At 39.6% G+C, this 7497-nt stretch overlaps 1 long non-coding RNA gene across 1 annotated transcript; it reads right to left on the reverse strand.

The window, feature by feature from the left end:
- Positions 1-1006: 1006 nt before the first annotated feature.
- On the reverse strand, positions 1007-4019 carry LOC136014553 (uncharacterized). The gene is made up of 3 exons (XR_010612770.1): positions 3975-4019; positions 2951-3033; positions 1007-1094 (listed from the first exon to the last, which is right to left on the reverse strand). It is a non-coding gene; the product is annotated as an uncharacterized LOC136014553 (long non-coding RNA).
- Positions 4020-7497: the final 3478 nt, after the last annotated feature.

The raw sequence follows: 7497 nt of genomic DNA on the forward strand, positions 1-7497 counted from the left end.
CACAGAATTACCTTCAGTGAATACTGAGCCTCATGATACTGTCTCATCTAGTACCCAGCTAACAGCAGACATAACAGTCTACATGCAGCTTTGAAGGAGATATGCGAACTGTTGGGTTAATACAGGAGAGTTAGGGATTTCAGAGCACATTCACAGGATGTGTTACTATAACAAGACTTGACCCTTCACTGAAACAAGCAGGCTTTACACAGTGACGCTTGAGTAAAATATAAACTGACTGAGATAAAACCAAAGGTATAGCCACCATTATTCACTGGCTTCTTGAAATATTGTGCTGGACTGCCCTCATGCCTTCTGTGGAAGTGTATCCTTGTTCAAGAAAAACTAACCAGCCATCCAACAGGAGCCCCCTCTCTCCAATGGAACAGCTCCTGCCACTGTTGTAGACTGGGGGAGGGAGAAGTATGCCATTGGCAGCCAGGCAGAGACTTTTCCTCTGGGATGGAGAGACATAAGGAAGACAGAAGGGTAAGGAGAGCTCTGAAGCAACCTGGAACCTTTACCGTGTCTGCACATGGTGGTAGAAAGGGGCAGGAAATAAACCTCTTCTGTTCACAGCCACCAACACAAAGAGTGACAGGGACACTGGCATCCAGCTCCTGTTGCTGCTGTCTTCTCCCTATCATGAGCTAGGTCACAGCCACTCTCTGAAGGCATCACTGCCATTTGCTCAGGGACAGAAATATGACATGTTCAAACAATCTGCTTTGATGAGGTAATTTCTGTTTTCCTGCTTGCTTTGTTTTTAAATAGGCTTTTGGTTGGGGAGGACTGGAAGGTGTCAGAAATATTTGTCTGCTTTTAGAAACCTGCAGGAGCCAACAGAATCCTGATACCAGTCAGCATTTGAGAGACAGAGGAGGAAGGCACCAAGACAGTACAGCATCCCAAGACACTATCTTCATAGCCCATCTCCAGAAGGGAGCCCATCTCCTGACCCATTTCCCCACCCTCTTCTCCCCCCACTTACCCATCCACACAGTTCCTCCCACTTTCCTTCCACTCTCAACTGGAAAAGTGCTGGTCACTCTCTTTCCCAAAGGGGATTGCATAACATCCCTCTGGCAATGGCACTAACTGAGTGTAAAGGAAAGTAATATTAGGAAAATGTTAATGGAGTTTTACTTCTTTTAATATAATTTAGAGCTGGAAACCGTGAAGCAAGCCTGAATGAAGGTTGCTGCCAGCTCCCTGTGAACCAGAAGCCAGCACTCCCAGGAGCTCTGTTCAGGAACCGGGGTCCCAAGGACAGGAGGGAGAAGAAGGGAGAAAACAAGGGCTTTGGAAAAGATTACAGCATGCACATGAGCTGACTTTCCAGTCCAAGAGCAGCCTGAACTGGTGCCAAAAGAAGAAGTAATGAAAGGGATTTTTACCGACACAAAGAAGAAGGAGCAGACAAAATGGCATTCTGAGTCTAACCCCAAGGAAAGCATTTAATGAAAAGAAAAAAAATGTGTGCTGAGAGGCCAAAGGGCCAGGAAGCCAAACTGGGAATGCTGAATGGGTGTCTCATATCCAAATCCTCAGTACTCCTGGAGCCTTTGCAAATGTCACAGAAATAGAAGACATTTGTAACTTATTTAAGAACTCTAAGAACATAAATGAAACTCATTTGCCTCTATGTATTGACAAGCATACAGCTGGAATTCAAATCTGTTAAAACAGTGTCAGTTCAGAAACACCTTTATAAATACAGCCAGAATCAGCAGAAACAGGTATGCACAGAGAGAGGGACAATACTCCAAATTTGGTACCAGGTAGCACATAATACGTTCAGCAATAACTAGAAAGCTGAGTCTGAAATTGGTCATGGAAATACCCTCAGGTGAAACAAGATGGGCCTGGGAACTTGACATTGAAAAGGCTGATATTTTTATGTGTCTTTCCTTCGGGATATCATCAGAAAAGCATGGAGAGAATGTGTTGATCCATAGGAAAAATATTTTGGTAAATGCTTCTATTTTCAGCTTCTGTGGCTGTCGGAAGTCATTGACACTTGCTTTCTCAGATGGTCTTTAGGAAAAGACTTCTCTGTAATGGCAGTGTATGCATTCAGTCAGTAACAAAGCATCTGTTAAATCAGACAACTTCCCCTTACAAGATTTTAATGTCAGCTGGCTACTGATATTTGCAGTAGCCCTGCAAAAATAGTGGAAAGTATATACCAGGCTAATCCTTTTCTGTGCAAGTTGTTGTGAGGGTAAAGCATGGAATTATTTCCCATGAAACATTACTGCTTTCTGAAACAGATTATCTGTGTTTCATAGTCAGGTCTTATGATTCCAACACTGGGTTGAAACATTAGAAGTTTGAAAAAATAGTTGAAATATATTTATGGTTGGACTCAATGATCTTAAAGGCTTTTTCCAACCTAAATGATTCTATGATTCCATGATTTTATGACTAGCTTTGAGGTTTTGGGGGGCTTGTTGTTTGGTTTTTTGGTTTTGTTTTGGTTTCTGTTGTTTTTTGATTTTGGGGGGGGTTGGGGGTTTTGGTTTTGGGTTTTGGTGGGGTTTCTTTTGGGTTTGGTTTTTTTTTGGTGGTTTTTTTTTCTTTTTTTTTTTTTTTTTTTTTTATTTGTTTAGGTTTGGGTTTTTTTCCTTCTTTCTGGGAGGGAGATGGGTTGAAGAAGTTCATTTCTACCCCTAAACATGTAACTGAGGTACATGACAAGGCTAATCCCCGAGCTCTTACTGAGACAAATGAAGTCAGATTTACTGTGGAAGACTGTGAATGGGAAAAGTTGAGTGAAGTCTACAGGTTCATCAATATTTTTTATTTTGTCTTTTCAAAGGTAGACAAAAAGATGAATTTTTCCCTCTACAGAAACTTCTTTCACGGTACATTTAAGATCAAAAGAAATCAGTCATCTCTGGTGCAGCCAGCCAGACCGCTCACTCTCTACCCCAAAAAACAGACTTACCCTTCAGATGCCTCCAGCTTTCTCCCTCAACCCCACTTCCATACATGCACTTTATCACCAGGCTGTTACTGGAGGTCATACTGCTGAAAGAGACATGACACATCATGTCAAGAAAGACAGTATCACAATATCCTTCTTGTTAGAAAACCCTGATTCAGTTGGCTCCCCTGCCACTGCCCAGAGGCTTCTGTCCTGCGGCTTGTCCTCTAAAAAGAGAGCAGGGGAGCAGTTATAGGAGAAGAGTACTGTTTTGTCACCACAGCTTTTACTTGACATTTATCTATTTTTTTTTAGAGGATTCCAGTTTTCAACTCCCAATTTTCTGTAAATGCACTGATAAGTGATACTAAGATTACCTTTTTGGGCAGGGAATTCAGCAACAGATATATACTGATAGTGCTCAGGAGCCACCCAAGTGAAGTGACTACAGATTTTTTTCATTTTTCAATACTTTTTTAAACCCAATTAAAATCACTTTAAACCTCTGTCTTTATTTCAGGCCTGATGCAATTCAGTTCAACCAATTCCTTGCAGTAGGAACAACAATTTTTTTACATTCATAAATATCACTGCAAAAATACACCGAATATTTGTTTACCCTACTGTAGTAAAACAAATGTATGATTGGAAGCAGGATGAGCTGTAATAACTTCTGAATATGTTCCATATTTTTACACTCTGTGTAGTCCATGTTTGTCAATTTACATTTGCTATGCTGGAACTGGAATTTATTAAGGTAAATCAGAAGTAAGATGGGGATTCATATTTCAGATTTTTGTGCCGTTCTCCCATGTGAAATCAGAATATAAGCGAATCATTGAGGCTGATTATTCCCACCACTGCTTTCTGCAGTTTCATTGATTTCCCATCCAGCTGAGAAAATATTTTGCTGTGAAACATCTGGCTAAGGAATGCTGGGAGCTCTGAAATGTCTGGTGCATCCTCTGAAGTAGACAGCTTTGAACAAAGTAACATAGTTTTAAACAATTCCAATATATTAAAAAAATATTTAACAACAACTCACCAGAGAATATACAAGATCTTGTAGCTGTTGTCATAGACTTCTCTGAATATATTGCCCTGGCACATGCAGATGTAACAGTCTGTGAAGATATTATGGGCATAAAAATACAACTGCAGCAGAAAAGCTGTGACAGGATGCACACTGGAGCACAGAAGGAATTGTAAAAACAGAGGGAAGTGGAAAATCAAAAGGAAAAAAAAAAGAGTGTCTTGTCCAGCTTCCTGTTTTTCTCTCATGAATGTTTCTCAGAGGTGAGAGATACCTAGCTTTACTGCAGTTACTCCTGAAAGAATAGAAAATTATCAGAGAAGCAGAAAATACTGACTTCTCTACCACTGAAAACAGGAAATAAGTAATTGAAGGTAAGAGTGAGTCCAGTATTTATTTCATTCATGACAATCTTGGGCCAAAGGCTGGTCACAATTCAGCCCAGCAAATGAGCACATGCATAATACATCATCAGCCAGGGATGCCTGCTGAATTTTCAGCCCTTCCAGCCCTGTGCATAGTTAGTTAAGCATGGATGAAAGAGAGCATTCATCCTTTCTTGAACTCAAGATTGTTATTCTGATTGTTATTCAGAAAAAAAAAAAAAAAGTTTTTATGCCATTGTTCTAACACAGTTCGCATTAATAGGAAGGACCAATTATTGTGGAATGATCACAAACAAACTCCAAAGTCAACAAAGAAAGTCATAAAACTGTCATGTGAAGTCTCGTTAGGTAATAGGTAAACAAGCAATAGGATAGAAAAGCAGGGGCTCCTGGAAAAGGCACCAGAAGAAATCACATCACCATGAAAGAAAGATACAAAGCACTGCAAGTAATTAGCTAAGTGAGGTGTCCTTCATGTGTCTTCCACATCTCAACAAAGTATGCAGGCAGGAGAAATCGGGTCAGATTACTAAGGACAAGCTTAAAATTACATGTTGAGACAAGATTAGCAGGTAGGGACATGAGAAATGTTTTACTAATGTTTGAGTTTATAAATATGTTCACAGATAAGAGGAAGGGCAAAAAAAAGGTTGATCTGCTAAGCAACTGAGACAAGGTTTTGATATTGCTCAAGAAGGTATGAAAATTAGGTGTGATCAGATAGAGAGTCCTATTAAACAAGCAAACACATCTGCTTTTTGTGGGGAAAGAACAGGTTTAAAAGTATTTTAAGAAGTCAGATTTTTCAAATTGACCGATCTTGACAAAACGTCATCATACAGAATTTTAAAAAGCTGGTTGATTGAATCTGCAGGTCATTAGCAATTATGCTTGAAAAGTAATAAAAAATGGTGAGGTGTCTGAAAACAAGCAGAGAGCAGATATGGCATCTACTATCAAGGAAATAAACACAAAAAGTCATCAGGGAACTACAGACATGCATACTCTGTTCCATTTTCAGGAAAAAAACTGTAGCAGCTAAATTAATAAATGATTGCAAGCAATGGTTGTGGGAATAGTAACATCTGGTCCTGCCTTGGGACAAGTGGCTGGAGAAGGCAACTTCTCCAAATTCCTCTCATCTTTGGAGTTTTTTGAAGCCCTAAGAAGTAGGAAATTAAAAGAACAACTAATGCTTAAAGGTCTTTTTCTTTAAAGAATTGCTAAATTACCTTGACATAAAATTTATCTGGTTTACTTAGCCTGTATTGAGGATTTGTTTACATCTCAGCAAAGATCACAGAAAAACTCATTGACCTAACTGGACCCTTTCCGTATTGAAGACAGAAAATCCAAATACAGTCTTATAAGTAGTATCGCTCTACTTACCATTTTCTCTCTTGAAAGTCATTAATCCACATTAGATTCTAAACCTTGTTCAGCACTATTTATGGCATCTTGTGTGACTCGTGGTTTCTGCTTATAATAATTGGGAATGATCCCACTCTAATATCATGGCTAGAAAAGCCGTCAGGCTTTGGGGAGAAGGCTCAAAAGCTAATTCTCAGATTCTCAGCTCATATCTGTCTCTATTAATGCAAAACTGGTTTTGTTGTTTAGCCACCAAAAAGATAAAATAGTTTAGAGGTGTCTAGTAAATCTGTTCATATTTCTAGCTCCCTCTCCTGAATTTAATTTTCCCTGAAGAAATCTGGTATAGGACATGCTTATATTTTCTTTTCAGTCTTCAGACTGCTCACCAAATTAATGGTTTTTTTTCTTTTCTACAAGATTTCCTACCCAGTGTACAATCCATTAATAAAGTTTTTCAAGAAACGGGAAAAAAAAAAAAAACAACAAAACAATAATTTGTCACACTTAAATCCAGCAGTTTCTATAGAGCAAGGGTTAATAATACAACCTGGTTTAACATTTCCTTTTTAGCACTTGCAGGTCCTTGACTGGAGAACATTACAGCTTCATCCAGAAAATAAACACCCTTCGTGTTTATATAATATTTTAGATATTCCAGTGTGGAGTGGTATTAAAAGGAAGCACTAGGTGAGGACATAAACGAGTTAATGGACTGTCTTGGGGGAAGTGTTGCTTTGGACTTTTCTCACATAATTTGCCAGACAAATCTGGAGGAAGGGGCCTTCCTGAAGGGTGAAGGAGGGGAGAGGAGAGAGCAGAGAGCAAAGAATAAAGACCAGAAGGCAGGAGAAGTGTCAGAAAGGAGTCATAGACTTTTCTGGTTGAAGTGGCTACATGAAAAGCAGTGGGAGTATAAGCAAACCTATTCATATGCCCACATAACCTTATCTCTGGTGTGCAATAAGAATAACACTGATCAGCGGCAGCTGTGCCCTACCACACCTGCCAGATTGACAGATAGGAAATCTCTGGCTTTAGCTCCACTTATCTGGTTCAGCATTTTCTTTTAAGGATTTGTAAAACTAGCCACAGCCCCTTTGGGCATATTTTTCTTTTCTGAAAAAAACAGTAGTGAGGGAGACATTTAACCTCCTCCTTTGGTTTATCATCCTGACAGGCATGTGTCAGTAAGGCACTTGGCTCTGCATCAGCCACTGTAGCAGCAGTAGCTGCCACCGCTCTGACTGAGATCCTCAGAACAGCTTGCTGTGCTTTACTTGTCAAGGACCTGTGAGTAGGGAACTCGAGGTCAGTACAGATAAACACCATCTACTCTTTTTTATTATTATTATTAGGCAAGAAAAACATCATATACGCTTTTCTCAGCCTCTATTGACACATACCCCTACACCTGCCCTGACCTGCAGATACGGCCAAATTGTAATGCCTGTGCAGACAGATCCTTGAGATTTTCCAGTGTATGTTTTCATAGGATGCACATTGTGCTTTGTGAGACAGGCTTAACATGGTCTTGAGGAGTTGCGTGTACAGTTTTCACCTAGGAGTAAGGAAGTTACCGGAGGAATAACCTGCCTATTATTCAATTATACCGCATTATTGTGAAACTCATCCATTTCACAGGATCCATTCAAAGCATGTTCAATTTTCATCAGATGTTCACTGAATTTCATAAATGTTTGAGCAATCAAATAGTCCTTAAAGGGAGGGAGGGAAGCCTTTAAAACTGATACACAGACTTTAAAAACAGCTCGCTG

Source organism: Lathamus discolor, chromosome 5 (assembly GCF_037157495.1).
Source record: "Lathamus discolor isolate bLatDis1 chromosome 5, bLatDis1.hap1, whole genome shotgun sequence".
Lineage (NCBI taxonomy): Eukaryota > Metazoa > Chordata > Aves > Psittaciformes > Psittacidae > Lathamus > Lathamus discolor.